The sequence below is a fragment of the Zosterops lateralis genome, assembly GCF_965231275.1.
Source record: "Zosterops lateralis genome assembly, chromosome: 6".
NCBI lineage: Eukaryota > Metazoa > Chordata > Aves > Passeriformes > Zosteropidae > Zosterops > Zosterops lateralis.
Window position 1 is genome coordinate 33,052,858 of NC_139761.1, and position 19,778 is coordinate 33,072,635.

At 38.5% G+C, this 19,778-nt stretch overlaps 1 protein-coding gene across 1 annotated transcript in view; it reads left to right on the plus strand.

Moving 5' to 3' along the window:
- Positions 1-374: 374 nt before the first annotated feature.
- PALS1 (protein associated with LIN7 1, MAGUK p55 family member) overlaps positions 375-19,778 on the plus strand; it is a 55,618-nt gene continuing 36,214 nt past the window's right edge. Inside the window, exon 1 of the mRNA XM_083864366.1 lies at positions 375-482. The gene's annotated coding sequence lies outside the window, so the exon portion shown is untranslated. The remainder of the gene's footprint in view (positions 483-19,778) is intronic.

Below are 19,778 nucleotides of genomic sequence, written 5' to 3' on the forward strand. Positions count from 1 at the left end.
CCGGCCGTGGCACGCAGTGCCAGGGTGCAGCTGGCACGGTGCTGTTCGGTCATAGGTTGGACTCGAGGCTCCCAGAGGTCTTTCCCAACCTACTCGACTCCGCGATTCCGCGCGGGAGGAGACAAGGAGCAGCGGCACGTCTCACGTGGCCGCCCCACCTGCCGCAGCCCCGTCCCGTCCCCAGCACCGCGGCCTCCAGGGGCAGCGCCGTGCTCCGGCCGGCCCGGGCGGTCTGGGGCGGCCCCGCGCCTGCGCGGCGGGCGGGGCGGGGCGGGGCGGGCCGTGGGGCGGCGCGGGGCGGGCCGGGCCGGGCTGGGCGGCGGCTGCGCAGCGCTGCGGGGGCTGTGGCCGTGCCGGGGCCGGGGCCGGGGCCGGGCGGCTCCGCGGGCGGGCTGGGCGCGGGGACGCCGCGGGACGCGGGACACTCCGACTTCCATCCGGCGGCCGGGCCGGAGCGTGCCAGCGGCGGCGAGAGACGGACGGTGAGCGGAGCGCCCGTGCCCGGCGCGCCAGCAACAGGTCCCGGCGCGGAGCGGCGAGTCGGGCTGGCCGGAGCCTCCCCCGCGGCCACGGCGCCCGCGCAGGCCCGGGGGGCTGGCCGGGCCGGGGCCGGGCGGGGCACGGCCGAGCTCGGCGGCTCCCGGGGCTCGGCGCCGGTGCCCGCACCTCGCTGGGGTGTCCCGGGCCGGACCCTGGGCGCGGGTCTGGCCGGGCGGGGCGGTCCCGGTACAGGTGCCGGCGGCGCCGCCGGGAACGCGGGGCCTCCCCAGAGCGGCTCCCCCGCCCCGCTCGGCGGGTCTCCGGGACCTCGGGCTCGGGAGTTGTAGGAAAACCTCCCGCACTCGGCTGGGTGCTCTCTCTGCCTGCTTGTAGGGGGTTGTGTAGTGTTTAAACAAGGAGGGGGAAACTTCAGGCCCCCTCCCGTGCGCTTCTGGTGCTCTGGCAGCTCTGTGTTTGGAAACCATTCCTCTGTGGAGGTTTCGTTTCGTGTTGGTTTGTGAGGCTCTGCGGGGCTAAGTTAGAGCATGTTGAACACGAGTGTGTGTTACAGTCGGCAGCAGTTAGCGCACACCCCGGCTGGAGCTGCAGTGGGAGTGCTCCTAATGCGGCCCCTCTCCAGGCTGTGTGTGGGACAGACAGACAGACAGACACCACCACAGCCCGGCAACAAAGAGCGCGGGGACTGCGAGCCTGGGAGACACACCGCCTGAGGAAATTAAATCGACTTGTCTTTGACCTTACTGAAAAATATTTTTGTAGATTTTAAAAGGCTGTCTAAAATAATAGAATTCTTGATGTCTCACATGGACAGATCCATGAAAAGTAATCTCATGAGGAATATTAAATGGGTAAATATCAATTAGTGCTGCTTTATTTTTATTTTAAAAATAAAGCCTTTATTGGAATTATTTAGGCATAGGCTATATCCATAGCTCACTTAATAGAGCAAAATAATTTCATTCTAGGTACATGATGATACATCACTGACTGCAGTCAGACTGATGGTGATCTTCTATATGTTTGCTGCTTCTGTGTTCGGTTTCCTGTACCTTAAAGGGATATCTCTGTCCTTTTTGAGGATTGAGATGTTTTTCATGAATTTGTAAAAAATAAGGTATCTTTGTATTGTCTATAGACAACTGAGTCTGCAAGCTTTTGGCTTTAATCTTTGTTAAAGTTTTCATGGTACATTTTTTTTTTCTTATGATTATATTAGTGCTGTTATACAAATCTGAATGCCATACACTTAAGAGTTTGGCTGGATTCTACACATGTAAACTTTTTTCCAACATGCTGTGCTTAAAAAATAATCCAGGATTTTCCATATTAAAAGCTTAACTAATGGTTAGTATTGTAGACACTTTTAGCAAGGTGTCAAAAATATTACAGCGTTTTGAAGCAGTGTTGTAGAATGTCACATTTAATTATCATTGCTGTTAATAAAATAATAGAGATTTAAATGTTAGTCCATGATCACTGAACTCTTTTTAAAGTATTTTTTTCAAAGTTTACATTCTTCCAGTGTGTGTCACATTGCCTTGCAATGTGTGGAATAAGAGTGGAAGGTGATTTTTTTCTGCATAGAATTAGCTGATTGTAAAGACTGTAATTTTACTTAGTTTTTATTAAATTTCTTCTCAAAAGTTCTGAACTTAGAAATATTCATCAAAATATTTCTTCAGTAGACTGATTTATCTGGCTTAGGAGTCTGCAGGAGTTACTTATGACTTTTGAGGGGTGACAGGCAGCAGGACATGATATAGAACCATTGAAAATGCAATGCAGAGGTTGGTATTCATACCAGGAGTTATGGACACAGAAAACTTAATGTATTTTGAAGTCCATGTGCATCCATTTGTTGTCCCTTATTTATAATAAAATAATTACATTTGTTGTAATAAAATGATTACATTTTCCTTATACTTCATTTGCTGTATAAATTAAAATCTCCTGCTATACTTAAAAGTTGCAAGCTCTTAAAAAAACTATGATATTTTTAGATGCAAATTCTGTGATGATGTCTCTTCAAAGATGGGATCTTAACATGAAATGCTAAGTTTTAACTGCCTGTTTCAGCTACTGTTTGTTTCCCAATTTGTACTTTAAAGTGCATTCCTTTTACAATGTTAGGCCTTTAGAGTGCTGAAGGCTAAAATTTCAAACAGTGTGCTACTTCCTAGATAGCAGGATTTGTATTTTTCATGTGCGTTGTTTAAAATTTTTAGATGTTTAGCAGGTGACATTTTTGCAGTACTTCCTGAGGCACTGTTGCAGAAATGCTTGACATTACGGTATTCGGAAGACTAATTACTGCCTTGGTCATGCATTTGAAAACCTCAAGAGTTTTTGTAAATATTAATTAAATACTGCTCTATTGTTTTCCTTTTATTAATGGGCAAAGAGAGGCATTTGTGTATTTGAAAAGATTTGCAGTATGTCCGTGATAGAAAACTCGGTGGAAACAATTTAGGTGGTTGTTTAAAATCGGGTCTGCTGGCAGCATTGCTCTTCTAGTCTAGTTATCTACCTTAGAGCTTTCTTCAATACAGCAGTTCTGACAGCAGGGGCGTTTTATGTACACATCTTCTTTCTTGCATTCCTAATATAGCTAGACAAACTAGACAAAATGTCTTTAAGTATACTTCATACTACAGTATGAAGCAGAAGAAAGATGAAATTATAACTAGTTAAGTTTATATCTCAGGCTATTTTAAAGCAACCTTTTGGGGTTTGTTGTTGTTTTTTTACCAGGAGGTGATCAGCTCTATATGCCTGTTGGTAAAGACTTGTTTTATAATACTGAGGTGTCTAATTGCACACTAACACATAGCTGTGTGGGAAGAAAAAAAATGCTCTCTCAAAGCTTGCATCAGTTAAATTGGAAAGCACAGACACCATCAGTAATGCACATTTCTAAAAGGAATGTCCCAATTCCTTTGAAAGACCAAATCTTGCACACTTCTCTTTTAGCAGAAAAAGGATGTAATGTTGCATTGCTTTAAAGATGTGGAAAGGGTTTGAATGCCTTAAGTGCCAGACCAGTGGGCGTTTCTGTTTGATTCTTGAGGAGTAATAATCACTTAGGAAGGGAGTGAATATGTAGCCCAGAGACTGGCTTGATCAAGTACAAAATAATGATATGGATTCAGGCTTCCTTTCCTTCTTACAGACAAAGTGTTGAAAGAATTAAGGAAAGGGATTTTTCTTGGGGGTGTTTTTTTTTCCCCTTAGCATGGCATGAAATTTTGAAGACTTGAATCTCTGATCTTTGTTTATTCTTATCTGACTTGGCCAGTTCCTGCTGAAGTTGAATATTAGATACTTGAACAGAACCTGTAACATGTCCTTTTCATTTTAGAGTAGATCTTGGTTGTTTATCTGTGGGTTGTGGAGTCTAGTAGGCGTCATGGCATTTAGGTTCCCGTGTGGATCTAATTCTGCTTTCTTCTAAGACGCCAAATAATTAGATATAGAAATGAAATTGTTTCAACATACCTGTGATTATTATCTGTTATAATAGGTCTGGTCGGTGCCTTGTGTTTCCTCAAATGATTTGTCTGTTGTATCATGTGTCTGTTCTGGTTGGCCATAATTGTTTTCTAAAGAAAAAATAATGAATAAGAAATAGCTAATAGGCTTTGTTTTGATATTTTTAATATTGATTTTGCCTCTAGTGTTCTATTTTTGAAATTTCAATTCTATGGTTAGAGAAAAGGCTTGACTGTTGATAGATGTGACAATACAGCTCATGGTCTTTAGTGTCTGAATTTGCTATAATTTATCAGCATAGACAGTAAAATCCTCATGTCCTGCAGAGGTCTAACAAAAGAGTAGATGTTAAATAGAAATTCTGGGAAAATACAGCTTTTCTTAAGAAATAGAAGATAGAAACCTAACCATAATTTTCATTATTGTATCAGGACACACCTTCTGGCAAAACTGTTTTAGTTTATGCTTGGTTATTTGCCTGTAACAGATAATTCAGAAGACTCTCAAATGCGGGAGTTTTTTGGGGGATAAGGAGTTTGAGACCAGGAATGATTTCTGGCAAGGATAAATTAAAAGTGATAGGACAGTTAAGTGGTGCTTTACAAAAGGTATTAGGAGCACTCAGGTGTGGTAATACTCAGTAAGTTACCATCTAAATCAACTTGTGTACTTGCATCAGCTGAATAGTCAGTGTGAAGTTGTTGAGTGGTGTCTTCAAGCTCTCTAGAAAGCTGAATTTAGTAAAACCATAAACCTTTGATAGCTGGGAAGTTACTAGTGCAACCTCAGCATCTGCTCTTTGACCTGGTGATGGTGCTGGGAGGTGGCTGGGATGCATTCCAAGTCTGTTTCTAAGGATAAGTGTATATTTTTAAAGTCAGGAAGGAGAGGCTGGAAAAGTATTCATTTAGGTACTGGTGGTGGTGAGTGGAGTTTGGAGTAAAAATGTGTGAGCTCAGAAGAGGACAATGTATGCTAGTGCCTGAAAGAGTCACTTCTCATTTTAACAGTATATTTTTGTGAAGAATATGTGAGCTATTAGCTATGTGATGTCATAGGAGTGACTTGTATTTAATGAAGTGTATATTAAAGAGGAATGAAACTTTAAAGAGTTTTTCTGAAGGTGAATAAAATATAAGTGGCATGATGTCATGGTGAAAACACTGTTGAGAGAAATTTCTTAGCTTTTGAGGTTTTCTCTGGAGCCAAATTTTGGGTCAGGTCTCACCTGAATATTCAAGTATAAACCCAAGTATTTTCTTAACTGGGGTGATCTTTACAGTTAAGGCCGGTGGAGTTGGTATGCTTTGGTAATGCCTTTGCTGTTAATATCTTATTTAGAAGCTGGTTTTTGAGCTGGCAGAAGAGAAGACTAGGTAGGGAAGCAAGTTTGTCTGCATAGTGTTTCTGGTACTGAGTTAAATTCTTTAATATCACAGATACCATGGTAACTTTTTCTTTAGAATGTGATGCCTTTGTGTATAAAGCTAAGGCCTCACCTTAATATCAGTGTTTCTGCAATGTTGTGGTTGAGAGCTTGTGATTGCCCTTGTTTGTCTTGTTTATCAAATTGCCATTTACTTGTCAGCTACTGTTAATGAAACTTGAGAGATTAATTACGGGTTAATTTGGTGTACCTAGGCTGAGATAATTAAAGTTGCTTTTATAGAAAAATTGTGTTACAGATAACTTCATTGTGCACTGTAGAAAATGTCAAGTCTTGTATTGGCTAAGAGAGCATGTTGCTAATTCCTCTGGTATGTCTTCTTTTCTAAATGTTCTCATCTCTGAAAGCAAAGGTCAACCCTTTGGGTTAAGCATCGAGATATGAAACAGGTGAGGGTTTGGATTGCATAGGTTTGTATCATATTGATTATATTTCTTAAAAATATGTATCATTGTTTTCAGAGAACAAATCTCTTCTTCCCAATATCTGAAAGGCCATGTGGTGTCAGCAGAGAAACTCAGTCCTCTCTTACTGGGGCAGTGTAGCATTAGTGGACATCACATCCCTGTAGGATCAAGAGGTGATGGAATTGCTTAGTGCCACTATGCAATGACGTTCACATTTTGTTTGAGTGGTATTAAAAGTCCTCAAATGCAGGAGAGAAGGAAATTTGTTTAAAATGGAACTGAGTATATGTATTTAAAGGTAGTGATTGTTGTTGTACAAGAGTTAAAACCAACATAAAACAAGCTCTTACCATTTAATTTTGTTTCAGTAATCAAGATATGTTCTAAATTAGTAACCTAATTACTTACAGGCAGGAATTAGCAGAGTGTCTTAGTGTAAAGTGAGGTAAAAGCTGATCAGCTCAACGTGGTCCTCTTGGGCTGACTGACTAAAATGACTTGTGAGCCCCACGGTTTTGGTTTTGACAAGTGGAATAGTCTGTTTCACATATTTATTTTTCTAACAGTATAAGCAGCACTAAAAATCCTTTTGACCATAAGTTCTTGTTAGATTTGTAGAATCTTTCAGTGGAATTATCAATTCAATTCTTTCCTGTTCAGAAAATACTGACTTAGTGTGTGTTGTGATCTTCTCTCAAGATTTTAGCTGTTGTCGTCAACCAATTCTGATGAAGTGTGGTGCTTCAGGCTGATATCTTGAAGGCTAGCTAGAACTCTGAAGAGGCAAGTTACTTGGCTTCAGTGGAAAGAGGAGAGCAGCAATTTGAGGATTCTACAGTCAGGTAGACACTTTTCTGCTTTTCAGCCTATTTAGATTTCTTCTTTCTTCATTAGCAAGAAGAATGAAAGATTTCTTCTTTCATGAAGCAAGATGTAAATAGTAAGGACTGAAAGTGTATCCCAAGAAAAGCTGGGAATTGAAAAACTAAATGTCATTTTTACTTCCTCCCAAAAGAAAAAATACTGAGGATGATTTTAAGATAAGGCAAAAAAATATTCAGCTGAAGTCTGGTTATTTTTGCATGTTTTGTAGGTCATTAATTTCTTTAGGCTTTTGTTAATTTTGAAGTCAGGAGAAGTTAAAATGAAGTTCAATGGAGAGCTATTTTTTCTTACTGAAAAAAGAGAACCCAGCATCTAATAATATATTTTGAAGCAGCAGTGAAGAGTTGGCTTATAGCTTATGAAGTAATTTTTAGGTTAAATGGTTTGTGTTTTGTTGTTTTTTTTTTTTTTCTTCTATTAAATGTTTTATTTTATTTAGGCCAGTACACTTATTGCTGTTAGGGATTAGTCTTAGGATCAATTTTGAAGAGCGATGATACATTGTTTATCCATAGATCTTTCCTGATTTAATGTGGACTTATATTTCTGACCATGCTTTTTTGGCCTCTTGTTCATCTTGCATTCTTTCCTCCTGCAGACCTTAAAACATGAGTCTCTCCATCTATTCTCTCTGAATAGGGAAGATGGGCAAAACTGGGAAGAAAGCAAAGGTTCTGTGTGTTAGATCACGTCACTTCTCTTTCTTTTGGAAGGAAGGATAAGTGACATTTACTTTGTCAATTCCTACTTTTCCTTGGGATGCACTTACTGAAATTTGTCCTATAAAAATGTGGTAGGTTATCTCAACTGGATGCTGTGCTGCACTGGGCTACAAGATTGTAAAGAGCTGCTTTTTTGAAACTTGTTTTAGTTTCAAAAAGGGGGGTCTGAAGAACTGGAATAACTCAGCAATAGTAACAAAATGATACTACAACAGTATAATAATGTCATAACTGTGGAGTCCTTTCTACTAGAATGTCATTTATGATTCTGGGTTGATGGCTCCGTTTTGATCAGTGGTAGAGCCTTCTGTTATAAATTCATCTGTATGATGCTGAACTTGGAATCTTTATGAGGTATTTGTTTGAGAAAGCAGCCTTAGGAGTTAAATACCTCACTTAAAGTTGAGATGGGATGATCTTCAGAAATTGTTAGGTCTGCTTATTATGTACCAACCTTTTTTTGAAGCCTTCTGTAGTAGGAAATTATTAAGTATTTGCATATATGTTTTTTAAAATTTTACACATGCAAGAGTTGCACACTTGAATTTACGTATACTTGATCCCCTAAGCCAGTTTTTGACCTCTGTTGTTGAGAACTTCATACAGTTTCTCCTTGTGTCAATATTTTTGAAGCTTTTTCTATACAAATATTTAATGAATGCAGCTGCATACCTAAACGGTTGGGTAGTAGATGTAGGCTGGTTTGTGTTCCCTCTTAAGTGCATACTCTTGTCAAGTCTTAGAAAGATATTTAATGCTGTTCATTTGATACTATGTGTGTTAGTGCTCCCTAAAACTTATGTGGTTGTGACTTCCTGTGATAATTAAAATTCCACACAAATCTTTAGTTCTTGATTTCTTAAAGCTAATTTGAAATTGACTATTCAGCCTTTAAAGTACTTAACATGATTAATCAGTGCCTGTTGAATGTAATTGCAATTTATTTAACAGTTCAAATTGTGCTTGTGACACTTTCTGGTGAGATTGTGTTTTTTGTTCTTGGATGGATTGGCACAGCTGATTCCTTCTACTTTAGAAGAAATACAGATTGCAGCTACAGCTCTTAGATTAGAAATCTTAGATTTTGTGATGTCAGTTTTTTTACCTTTTCCTGCTCAACTCCTGTGCTCTAGTTCCTTTGCAGGATTAACAAGTGCTTGTTCCTCGGTCATTATGGTTCATGGTGTGCTGTCTGAACCAAACCATGATGCCAGTCTTAGCAGTGAAGTGGCTGAGGTGGCAACGTGTGTTGTCTCCTGACAATTCTACTTTTGGGCTCCATGACTTCTGATGGGAGCAGTCTACAGCTGCGGATAGTAACTTAATCTGCTACAACAAGATTTGCTAGAGCTTGTCTATTAGCATCTTTAAATTAAGCTTGCTGTTCTTTTAGTTCAGCCTCATATGAAGCCTTGCGTTTTTCTTTATTTGAAAAAAAAAAAAAACCACAAGGAGAAATAATAATTGACCTTATTTTATGATCTCTTCACAACAAATTCCAAGTTAAACTTGTGACTTCTACTTTGAGAAATCCATAAGTAGCATATTATTGCTGACCATTGCACCAGTCCAGGTATGAGGGATTCATATGTTGTTATTTTAGTATATTCATATAGGTATATTTTTGAACATTTTTGTTTAGCAGGTAAACCATGCAGAAATGCATTGCATCAGTTTAATATGCAGAGCCACAGGGTGTACAGAACCAAAAGCCAGAGACAGCAGTAAAAAGTGTAAGACCTGTTACTCTTAAAACTGAAGTGTTGTGTGTAGGAGCTGTATGAATTGCTGCTCTAAAGTTTAAAAGAATAAGAAAGTGTTAAAAGTATATTTATGGGTTTAGCTTGCTAAGTCTTAAAGTTCTCTAATAAATATCCCTTGTTTGTATTCAGAATTCCAGAACTGGTCTTGAAAGAGTATAGGTGCATACTTAGAGTGATTTGAGTTAGTGGAGCATGAAGGTATTCATAAATCTCACTGACCTCAAATAATAGGTTCTGATTCAGTACCTAATTTGTAACATGATTTTTTTCCTCTAACTCAGCATATTTTTAAACTGTGAATGATAAATAAATATATAGAAATAATAGTATTTCTTTCCATAAATTTAGAATTCATCAAGAACAAAAAGGTTATGCGTGCCAATTCTGTTGGGAATTCTCTAGATAAATCTGGCTGAAGAATTTTTTTATATAAAATGTGAGCTGGCTTCAGGTAGAAAGTACATCTCAGACAAGTATCTTCCAAGGAATTAGTCAATTTGAAAAAGGCATGTGAAGCTTTTGGTTCAAGCTTCAAAATGCCTACAAGTAATGGACCGACCACCTGTGGGATACCTAAAACTTAGCAAACCATGAGATACCTAAAGCTTTCTACTTTTGCTTTATTATTTCTGCTTTACAAAAATAAATTTTGTTATGGCAGGCATTGTAGCCTTGGTAGTGCTGGAATAAAATTCTCTGCCTGCATTGCTGAGTTGATTTGCAGTCTCTGGGGACCAAAGAACTACTTCTATGCTCAAATACTTTAAATTAAGTGAGATGTTATTAACAGAATGTCTCTGGTAAACAGATGTGTCATAAGGATAGAATCATTGATTGTATTTCAAAAGCTCTAAGTTTCTGCAGCATTGAAGCAAAAATCACAGACTCTACTTGAAAAAAATTGAATTAATTACTGTAAATATTCTACTTCCTGTCTAATTAGTCTTCTGTTTCCACTGATAATCATCAATGGCTGCTGCATTGATTGTTTTGAAATTTTCTAATGGATTTATAGCCCAACCTAAACTGCATTGTAGTAAGTGTTTGAAGTGACAAAACAGAGATAATGAATGAAAGGTGATGTACATCCCAAAATTAGTTTCTGTTTCCTTAGTAGCCAATGGTAAAAAGTAACAATAAAGTGTAGGAATTTCATGAAGACTCTGTGAAAATCAGATATACCTGCTCTGATTTGCCTCACTTACACTGTTGGTTGATTTAGCACTAAGGATTAAACCCAGTGACCAGAATTGCTAGTTTGTTGTTCTCAGTATGGAATCATAGAACATGCTGATTTGGAAGGGATGCACAGGGATCATCGAGTCCAGCTCCTGGCCCTGCACAGGACACCCTAAGAGTCACACTCTGTGTCAAGAGCCTTGTCCAAATGCTTCTTGAACTCTGTCAGGCTGGTGCTGTGACTGCTTCCCTGGGGAGCCTGTTCCAGTGCCCAAACACCTTTGGGGTGAAGAACCTGCAGAACCTTTTCCTAATATTCAACCTAAACCTCCCCTGACACAGGAGGGTTCTGCAGGTTCTTCACTGGTGACCAGAGAAGATATCAGTACCTGCCCTTCTGAGTAATTGCCATGTGAACAGTGTTGCAGCTCTTACTCAGGAGGTCAGTATTTTTCCGATGTTATTTGAAGAAGTGGTTATTGCTCTATATGCTCTGGTTCCAGACAGAATGGTAAAGTCACTGTAGTGTTTTTGGCTTGTTCAGAAAAAGTATCTGAGTGCCTTTGGTCTGTTGGGTTCTCCCACCTCTGAAAAATTCTCAGTATTAAATGCTTCCTTAGGGCAAGAACCTGTGTTCTCACTGTGCAAAACTGTAAAGGGTAACCTTACAACCTTGTTTTTGTTTCCTAGTATCCAAGACAGTGCATGTAACAAGTGCTCAGAAGGGGTGCTGAAAAAGAGAGTAAGATGCAGAGCTGATAGTGAAAAACCTTTGTCTGTGAGGCATTAGGACAGTATGAGAAGAGCTGCTTTCAAGTAAGGGACTGGTGCTGTTCACAGTGTATCTGCTGGGTTAGGGGTTGGGCTAACCTATTGGACTTCTTAAAAAACTAATACTGCTTCACATTTCTGCTAACCTCTCACGAGGAGCTCTAAGCCACAAAGACTTGCTTTTGCACTTCTGACAAATGGAAAATACAAAACTGAGCATCTAGTGTTACTTCTGGTTCTTTCTTACTATGATAAAGTATTTCCCAAACTGATTTTACTTGCCTTGTATATGACATTTCAAATCTCAGTTAAAATTCTTTGCTAAAAGTATTTTCAGTGTGCCAGACTTTGCCTGAAAGACCATGTGCAGTGGCTTCACAATTAGACTCTTTGGTGTCTGTAGAAACAACAGTCACACATTCTAGTGAATAAAGAAGGAATTCAGGGTTGGTGCCCAGACAAAACCTGTCACCTGGCCAGGACCCTGCAGAGCCATACTACCTGGTGTACTGGCATGCCAGGGAGGGAGCAATCTGTTTTCTGACAGCCCTGTTCTCTTTACTTGTGGTTAAAATGCAGGTGCCTGAGCTAATAAGTTGTCAAGAACTTGGAGTGCCTAGTTAGCACAGCAGAGACAGAAATTGAATTTATCATGGTTTATTAATTTTAGGCCACTGCCGTTTGTGCTGGACCCAAGAATTTCACCATGTCACTTGATTTTATTCCTCTAAACTTGTATCTGCAGGCTTTGCTGTTAGGCAATTTCCCAGTCTTACTGCTTAATGGGAATATTAATAAAATATTTCTATTGCAAATTTAAAATGTTTTTTGTTTTAGGCATTATACTGAGTGGTGCTTTGCAAATTGTGCTAGAAGGCTGTTCTTAATTGACATGTGGTCATGGCAGTCCTCCTCATTATCCTCTTGGCTCTGGTGAAAAAAGTTTACTGAGGTCCTGACATCCCTCCCCTTGATATGGGGGATGAAGGGAACCAGCAACATTGCCCTCATACTACTGTTTAGTTGCTATAGCTGTGTGAGAACTTGACTAAAATTATATTATTATATTTGCATGTCTTTTCCAGTTAATGCGACTATTTGGTTCATTTTATGCATTGACCTTAATAAAATCTTAATGACTTTTGTAAGCAAACCACTTTTTTGCTCTTAACTTTTGTCACAGAGCCTTTTAATTAAAAATGCATGATTTACCTTCTGTAGGCTGATCCTTATTTGTACATCTGTTTCTGTGTATTTCTTTTGTGTATAAATCATGTCATGTCTGTCTAATATACATTACTGGTGTTTGGACCCTACTGATTCTTTAAAGAAGATGAGCAAAACATATTCTGAGTGAAGTTGCACATTGTTTCCTTATATAAGAGAGATCTGAAGCTCCCTGTATTCTATATATTATGTTGACTGATTTATCATAATAGAGACTGGATTTCTCTTTTCAAAGAAAGAATCAGGTCTTTGCTTCTTAATGTGACCAATACATTTAAGAAAATGCCACTGACAGTAAGTATTTAAAAACAATCTGCAACAATTTAGACAAACTAAAGCACTGCTTAAACAGTAGTCTTACTTGTATTGAGTGACATCGCTGGATTGCATTCTAATAGATTCTCTAGTTCTTGCTTTTGCCAGAGCCCAGAAAATCCTATCTGTATGTGGGACCCAAAAATCCTAATCCTAGTCCAAATCTATGTATGTAAAGTTCTTCTAAAATGGAGAAAGCAGATGATGTTCATTGCCATCTTGATTTTTATCTGATGTGCAGGGTAAGCGTGTCAGTTTCTACCTGCTACCATGAGGTGTTGTTCTGTTTCAGAGTCATTTGTTGCTGATGACACAGCACAGTTTTGAAATGGTTTTGGACTTTATTTTTTCTATCATTTAAACACTTGACCACATTGATTTTTTTTTGTATGTATGTGTGTAGGCAGATTTTGTGTGACTTTTGGGATATATAAATGGTCTGCTCTACAAGAGTTTGAAACAATTTAACTTAGAAAAATCTGTAACTCATCAAAATGGCAGTCATTTTGGTGATGAAGGGAGACCACTGTTTTATATGCAGATGATCTCAGAGCTTTTTGCTACTAAGAATGATAGATATCTTTCTCTTTGGTTTGTTCTCTGCAACCTTATTCTGATAAGCTGGCTCTTGAGGAGTTCTAATCATGCCAAAGCCAGTGTGAAAATAAGTGGTAAAGTGCATTGTGATGTAAGGTAGAGGATGGGTGGTGAATCTTGCAGAATCGTATCTTAAGTTCAAGTGGGAAAACTGGTAGAAGGAAATAGAAGATGTCATTTGATTGCTGTGAAACATGGATATATACTTGATGAGGGATGGGTGGTGTGTATAGGTGGCTGTACCTTGAAGTTTTTCAGCTGTGCTGCTCCAGTGCATTGTGAGAATTTACTGCTATGAAGTCTTGAAAAAAGTGTGTTTAAGAAACGGTAGTCTTCTGTTTTAGCTCATCAAAGCTCTTCAGATTGCTAGGCAAGAGCACCAAATGTTTGCAAACTTTACAGTGACAAATATACATACATGTAGCAACTAGAGTACTTGCAGCCTGTCAGATGCCATGGTTAGGGTCAGGATAAATTTGCCTGTCTCTTAGGATGACTGCAGTGAAGGCCTAAGAGTGTTCTGTTGTTATGGCTCTGGTGCTTCACAGTGATACTTGGTGTTTTGTCTTCTAATTTTGCTGCTTTTTCCTGTTGCTTACAAGGTAGATGCACTAGACTGGGTGGTTATAATTTCTACGTACATAACCCTTTCAGTTTACTTTTCATCACATTTCATATACAAGAATCAAAGAAAATATGCTTGCTTTCTTTCTACTTCCCTGTTGTAGAGAGAAAACACAGTCTGTCTCTTCCAGTGGACCATAACTTTCACTCTTTACTGTTACCATTTGGCTGACCTCTTTGATCTGAAAAACTTTGTGTAAAGACAGTGGCAGCTTCCCAAGCAGCATACAGAAATGCTGATCTTGGCCCTGAGCCCCATATCCAGTTAGTGTTCTTGCTGTCTGTTCTGTCATCTTAGCCTTGCCCTTTGACCCTGGATTCTGCTTTTTATACAAGCAGGGAATTTAAGAGTACTTCGACTTTGCTGTTGTTTTGATTATTGCTAGAATGGATAATTACTCTTGTTTCTCCAATAATAGGCTTCTCCTTATGTCATTTAGTTCTAGACTCGCCCCTTTTTTCTCTCAGTTTTCATCCTCTGTGTTTTCATTCCTTTCTCTGATTTTTCTCAGGAAAAAAACAAGTTGAGTTCTCCTTAGCTTCATGGTGTATGCAGCTTCTGGTAGTCTGGAGCATCATTTGAAGCCTTGGCACCTGGTTTTTGTAATAGGGCAAGGCTGACAATTTCGTGTGAAAAGTGCTGAGAATATTTCAAGCTGCACTGGCTGTTATTGATGGTGAATACCATCATTTATGGCACATTTTAGTAATCAGTTTTTTTCAAGCTGACTTCATAATTGTAATACTGTTTTCCAGAATGTTTCAGTATCCTAGTGCCAAGTGCAGTCTTGTACATTGAATAGTTGTTAGGTTGCTGATTTATCTCTACCTCTAGAGGAGACACCTCTCTGTGTGGTCTCAGCATAAGGGCAGCATCCAGGATTGTCATTTTGCTGAAGGGTTTACAGAGTAATACTTTCATTCAAAAGTTGATATTTTTTACAATTATATAAACATGAGTTTAAGAAAAAAGTACCTTATGCCCAGAATGTTATGAGGTTTTTATTCAAAGTATGAGTATAGTAAAACAGTTAAAGACTGAATAACTGAAGACTGTATTCTTTAACCCAAAGAAGAACTGCCAAATATGTTGCTAACACTCTCAGATAAGCTTAATTAGGGAAATTTGGCTCTAGTGTTTTGAATTTAATAGTAGTTTGTGTTCAGTTGGATGGCATTGGTGTTCTGATGAAGATTCAACTAGTGTGTTCCAAAGGAGTCTATGCTCTGGTGGTTCTGGAATGCTTACTGAAGACACTGTTGCTTCAAGTGGCTATAAATGAGAGAGTTTACAGTTTATGTCTTTAGGATTATTTTGTGACACTGAGTTCTTACTTTCTTATTCAGAATTGCCTGATGGCCAAGCTACAAATACTGGGGTAATAAAATGTTGTGATATTTTCTTTAGAGAGATTTATCGGGTATATTGGTGTAGTGCATATATATGTGTTTGCATCACTGGTATGTATAACTTGTACAAACTTAATCTTTAGGTATTTGTTTAAGGGGTTGGGTGGGTGATAGATTCTTCCCGGTATTGCTCAATAACTTTTTTGAATGTATTCTTAATGTTTACTGCCCTTTTGTATAATACATATAATTTACTCAGTGGTGAAATGCAAAGATATCCTGCATTCATCAGTTGAAAGCACTCTTACCTCTCTTCCCATTTTCCTGTTTAAAAATATCTCAATTGCTGAGATCTGACATTAGCACCAGGAGGAAATCATTCCTTAAGAGAAGTTCCCTTATCTTGCATCCATTTTTTATTTTGATTTAACTTAATTTTTGTGCATACTCACTTCAGTTAAAAGTGATGTCCTAATAACTTACCTCTCTTTTACTTTTTTGTTGAGAAACTTGTTTCAGGTGACAAAGTAAAAATTAATGAAAGATAAAGTGAGGACAAATCAATGAATTTTGAACTGGCATATAAAACTGGGAAGACTGGCTGTTGGATTGTGATTTCTGTTTTCTCTTGCTGTTAACATTTTCTTTACTACAGTGGGTCATAGTAGATAATATGAGTCATCAGACACTTGAGTGCTCTGATGATGTGGCAAAATGTATGTTTAGTTTAGATTTCTGAGAGGTTGGTTTGTTGGAGTTTTTTTAATAAGTAATTGTGTACATGTTATTATAAGCAAATGTAAAGTACAAGTTAACATGCATTTCGCTGTCTATCCATTTCACTGGCAGAGAATATTAAAGATGACTTGAGATTTTTTTTGTATGAAAGCCAAAATTCATTATTCAGCTTTAAACTCTTTAGTAGGTGGGGGAAAATGGCTTTAAAGATGCTGCTAAAGAAGAAAAACATTTTAAACAAAGTTTATAACACTACTGTTGGAAGAGTCATCTTCAGTTTGATTAGTATAAGATTTGAGAGGAAATACTTCCTTAAATTCAAATGATGTGTTGGAAGTTCATTAAACTAGAAGATTCACTCCATGATCCTAGGCAAAGAAAGGTTTCTGCTAATTCCACTTTCCTAAGTGTTGAATTTTTGTTCCTTAACATGACTTGAAAGTTCTGAGGAGGGACTTAACATCACTTAGCTTGCCAGTGTTTTTCCCTGGCTTCCATAATCATGTTCAATATCTTGGTTCAACAGCTCCAGTGATGACACAGTCTTCTAGATGGGATATTGCACCATTACGTACTAAAAAAGCTTGCCTGCCTTCATGTAGAAAGGAGTCTTACATTCCTGTGAATTTATCACTGTTTTTCTTAATAAAAAGAACACGTGCTTTAACAAAGTTGCAGAAACTGAATGGTCTTTGTTTGATTTAGGAAAAAAATTGAACTGTGAAAAAGCTCTGCAGTCACAGTTAGGTACTTGAATTACCTTTGCAGAAGTGAGTTTGTTCCTGTCAGGATTTTGTTTTGATTTGTGTAACAGGTTGCTAACATTAGGCCCAAATGTCCACTTAGATTTAACAGGAAAGAAAGAGACTCCAGAAGCTCTGTAATGTTATACCTTTATAGCCTTGTGTAGTTTTCTCATGCATTTTTATTATGAAGTATAGTAATGTAGATTATTTACAGAGCATTTGATTTTCACATCCTATAGTGAAATTTTGGTAATACCTCGCATAAAATATTTTTCTGCACATTTTCAGTGTGGCCTGTGTTTTAAATTACTGCATGGTGTAGGTTTGTACAGCAGGTTTTCCTTATAGTGTGACCCAGGAATCAGCATGAGTTCTTTGGTCATGTTTGGCACTGCTCCTGCAAGTTTAAAAGACCACTGTGATAAATACTGGGAAAGGTAATTTTTATCCATTCCCAAGTGGTTATCTGTATATAAACTCTCTTGTGTGCCTGAGGTAGTACTTTGTTTGTATTAGTGTTTGACCAGTAGGTGTACTGTTTGATCAGTAGGTGATCTGTTTAATGCCTTCTGCTGCAGAAAATTAAGATCTCTGTTAATGCTGTCCATTATAGAAAGGGGAGAAAAAAGCTCTTGCTTCTGAGTTGTGGATTATCCTATTTACACAATGATAATGGAGAATACTAGTTGAGTATCTTCAAGTAATGAATGTGCAGATATGTTCAGATACTGAACTCACCGTGTTAAACACTAGGGTGATTAATTTATCCTTTTTATTTGGGAGGAGATATGCTCAAAAATAAGTGCAAATTTTGTGGTACTTTACACCCACAGTGTTTGAGTATGCTTTTTAAGAAACCAATACTTCCCTTTTAACTGGCCTGTTTACATCATCAGGAAGATATGCAAATGGTTGTAGGTGTGTGGTTGCTTTTGTGTGGGTTTTTTTTTGGTTGGTTGGTTGGTTAGGGGTTGTTTTGTGGGTTTTTTTTGTGGGTGGTTTCTTTTGTTTGTTTGTTCTTGGTGGGTTTTTTTGGTAGACTTTGAGTTGTTAAGGATGAAAAGAATCAGTAGGTGTGGATGAGATTTTTTGCAAGAGGTGAGGAGAACTCACAGAATATGGTTCCATAGGATGTGGTCCTGTTTGGACTTGTCTCCCTGCTGCCAGGGCTAGGAGTTTGTACTTGTCTTTGTTCTTACCTCTTTACCTCCCTGGTCTCAAAACATTTTCTTCTGACCCTTTTGCCAATCTTGTCACCTTTCAGATTATTGTGATCTGTTCTGGCATGCCAATTTGACCAAAACTAACCAAACAAAAGTATTTTGTAACTTTCTGCAATCCTGTTGAATTAAAATGACTTGGTGACAGATTTGACAAGCTTCAAAACTTCAAAACTGTCAATGGCTGTACAACCAAAAAGTGGAGAGCATAAGGGAGCAGTCAAGAGCATGAGTGATGAGACTGCAGGTCTTTGGTAGCAGCAAACTAGCACAGCTTAACAGTCCAAGGAATCACACTGACAGTCTGTTTTTTTGGTTCTTGTCATAAATTCATGAACTGCAGATTCTGTTTGGAAGGCTGCAAAAGTAGGGCACACTTGAAAGCCTAGTCAGCTTTGTTGTGTTCTAGCAGTTGGCAGAGTTAGTTATGCACAAACATATGAATTATGTGAGTTCCCTGAAAAAACTACTGAAATGTTTGCAAATATTAAGTAATGTGACTGACACAGTATAAAAAAACTGTAGCACTGCAAATTCTCAACAGTTTTTTCAGCCTCCAAAATTCTGAGTTTTGACTTTGCTATTTGTCTTCTCAGGACTGAGAAGCATCCCAGCAGATTTCATGGACGTGAATTTGGTTAAGCACAATGCTCTGCAAACTTCAACTGTCACCCATTGGTTCTTTAGAGGATACATTTGCCATTGTTATCCATTGCACTTGTCCTGGCTGAGGAGTGTTTTTCTTCCATAGTAGCAAGGGCTTCTGTCATTTGTGTCTAGCAGGACATCTCATCATAGTAGTAATATTGAAATAGTTAAAAAAGTTTAGATACACTGCCATGGCTGGTGTGCCTTGCTTACAGTTCCCCCCAGAAAAATCAACTACACATTAGGCTAATTAGACAAAGAAAACCTTACACCCATGAAGAGAAAACACTTCTGAAGGAAAATTTTAAGATTTATGCAGCAGTTTATTAGGGATTTGCTCAGTGAAACAATCACCACCATCTCAGATGAGTTTAGGAATGAAAATCTTGTGACATGAGAGACCTGAGTAGCTAAAACAGTTTGTGCATTGGAGTTTTTTCCTATAAATAATTAGAGAAGAGCTCAAATGAAATGTGGTTGTTCTGAGTTTGTGGTACGTGATTGAGAGTCCTGTGAAGTGGAGAAATCAATTGTATAGTTTTATGATTAATGTCTTATTTTTCAAACTATCAGTTTTTAGGAGTCTCAACCTATTCTTGTGGTCACAAAAAAAGGTCAGAAGGTCTTTATCCCCTTCGCCTCCACCTGTGAGTAACATGGTGACACAGCTAATCAGGTTATGTTATTGGGGATAATTTTTAAAAAGCTTTTAAAATCATCCCTGACACTCATTCAGTTAATTTTGCAAAATAGAGTTAAAAAGATAGCCTGAGGAGGATGGCCACATGAAAGAAGCTGGCACATGTATCTTTGTTACATAATGTTGTAAGATTTTACTTTTTCAAACTTGCAAAGTCTATAGCTCAATCATATAAAATTAAAAGACAGTCTTGGTCCCAGTATAATCTCTGAAGACTGTTGAACTAGGTAGCTAACATTTTAGCATTTTTGGATGAAAGGTTTTGATGAATAGCTGTATTTCTATTTTCTTTAGGTGATGTTTCTAAATTGACTTTAGCAGATACTGGAGTATTAAGTAAAGAACTTAGTCTTTCTTTAGAGTATTGCAAATAGGGATTAAGAATAACTTGCTATGGAATACTGCCATTTTGTGTGAGTTTCAGCATCAGGTGAGGTGTAAATTGTGGA